Raw genomic sequence first — 2,775 nt, 5'->3', positions numbered from 1 at the left:
GCTGGAGACACGTTGCGGGAGAGGCTCAGATGCTGGAGACACGTTGCGGGAGAGGCTCAGATGCTGGAGACACGTTGCGGGAGAGGCTCAGATGCTGGAGACACGTTGCGGGAGAGGCTCAGATGCTGGAGACACGTTGCGGGAGAGGCTCAGAAGCTGGAGACACGTTGCGGGAGAGGCTCAGATGCTGGAGACACGTTGCGGGAGAGGCTCAGATGCTGGAGACACGTTGCGGGAGAGGCTCAGAGGCTGCAGACACATTATGGGAGTTGTTGGAGACTGAGGGCATACTTCAGAAGATGGCCATAGGCTATGTTCACACCATGTCCAGACAAGATCCGAAGCAGATTTGCGTGGCAGTGCATTTTTGCCACGTGCAGGTTTTGTCTTTTTTAGCTTAAAATGGCCTTTCAGGTGCAGTCCAGTGCGTTTGCATGCATTTGTATGCATTTTATATGCACTCCAGTTAGAGCTGCAACAATTATTCGATTAAGTCGATTAAAATCGACGATGGAAAACGTTGCCAACGTTTTCCATCGTCGATTCGTCGGCTAATATTCAAATTTCCCGCTCGCCGCTTACGCCCGCCGCTTAGGCCACGTCAGTTAAGCCGCTCGCGCCTACACTGGTGTAATGCCACGCCGCGCCCACGCTACTTCACCTTCCTCCCAGAGTCGACTAGAGAGAGAGAGGCCACCAGCAGACAGCTTCCACCAGCAGACTTCATCTCTTCCCATTTGATCTGAGGAGTGGTGAGAGGCCTTTGGCCGCAGTGACACCCTGTTTATTGTTCACATCTGCTATACAGCAAGGGCCCCAACGTTGGCTAGCCTAGGACAATACTACTGGCCAGTAGTTTAGCGGGGGATAGATACTTTTAAGTAAAGATATTAATGTTGATTGCATTCAATCTAAGTATATTATCTGAGACATTCTGACATTGCAGGCTTTCCTGCATGCAATAGCTTGCTGCTGCGTGTCAGATTGCCTTATCCTGTTACTGGTTGTATTACATTTTTTTTTTTTTTTTAATCCGATTAGTCGATTAATCGAACTTAATAATCGGCTAACTAATCGATTATGAAAATAATCGTTAGCTGCAGCCGAACTCCAGTACATTCCAGACCAGTGAAAATGAGACAAGCAGACTCCGCTGGTGGGAACAGAGCCCAGAAATACCATAGGGATACATTGGGATGCTTTTTTGGTCTGGAAACAAACTTCTGGTCTGGACATGGTGTGACAAGCCCATAAACTGGAGACGCCGTACATGAGTCTGCTACATTTTACTGGTGTGCATTCAGGGGTGTGGAAGATTAAAAAAAAAACTACTTGCCCAAGGGCTAAAGCGGGCCCAATCTACTTTTCCCTTATGACCATCTACTTTTTCCGATACAAAAAAATAGATGTAATCAAAACCATATGTGACCGTGCTAAATAGCGCTTCTCATTGGTCTTTTTAAATTTTATTTTGTATATATATATATAACTTTTTTTTCCACTCTTTTCTTTTTTTTTTTTTTTACTTGTTCCACTTTTTTCCCCACTTTATTTTATTCCTATCACACAAGCTCCTATGTGATGGTTTGGAGTGGACAGGTTCTCTTCATTGAACCTGCCCTGTAACACAGAGCAGAACTTCTGTGCAGTTTCTGACAGCTGGAACAGGTGGCGCTGTGATTACAGTGCTCCAGTCTCACTGATCACAGAGAGCAGAGCGGAGAACATCTCCATCCTGAGCTCAATTGCTATGGTCCTGAGTCTCCTAGAATAGCGGGGATCCCTGAAAACTGCGGGGGGGGCACAAAATTGATGCTCGTTTGAAACAAGTGATCGGCTCCTCCGATCTACATTTAGCTCTGCTAGTCCGCAGCTGGGCTAAATGTAGAAAAAAAACGACCCGCCCGGAACTGCATGTTCTGGGCGTCAGGTGATACAAATTCCACATCCCTGGCATGGTCCATACTGAGTTTGCCCAAGCTTGTGCAGAACTTTCACTAAGCAGGCCCAAGCAGTTGTGGCCTGAGCAATCTCCACCCCTTTGTTAAATGTAGCTGCAAGGTGAGGAAAGCTCCTTCAAAAAAAGTCAATTTAAAAAATCATCCTTTGTCAAATGTGGGGCTCAAGGGGGCCACATACTGCTCGAATTTTGAAATTTGGACAGTGTATGGCCTGCTTTTAGATACTCCTTGGTGAAGCCTGTAACCGTGAACAAGGCATGCAGTTCATAGTGGTACAGTACAGTGTTTAGACCAAGTTAGTGATGGCGGTGGAATTTTAAAAGTGAGAGTTTGCTATGTTATATGGGAATGTGGAAGTGTTATTGTGCCTAAGAAGTACCCTGGAGGTGTGCAATATAGCTGCAATGTGTAGAAGTATGACATAAAAGCGCCAGAGACAATCAATCCTCAGAGGGGTGTAGTGGTGTGCATACATGCAGGACACAGCCCCACTACAGTCAGGGTGACTGGAACATCTAGAAAAAAGCACAAAGAGGGGGGCGCCTTTCCTGGTGCAGATGTGTTTTATTCTATAACAGGTAATAAGAAACAGGAGTGTAGTCACAAGAGTGCAGTATAAGTAAGCTGTAGGACAATAAGCCAAAGCCAGGCAAGCAAGGCAAGTGGATATTCGTATGGCGTGGCCGATGTGTGAGATGTCAGCGTTGACGCGTTTCCGGGGCACGCCCCCTTCATCAGAACATGACTTGTTCCCCATCCCCGTGGTTTATTTAGAGGGTGGATATGATCCAAATCAGGTGGGGCATCGATCGGC

This window comes from Nanorana parkeri, unplaced genomic scaffold (genome assembly GCF_000935625.1).
Source record: "Nanorana parkeri isolate BGI_ZX_2015 unplaced genomic scaffold, ASM93562v1 scaffold1721, whole genome shotgun sequence".
Classification (NCBI taxonomy): Eukaryota; Metazoa; Chordata; class Amphibia; order Anura; family Dicroglossidae; genus Nanorana; species Nanorana parkeri.
Note: the sequence above shows the minus strand (reverse complement) of the source record.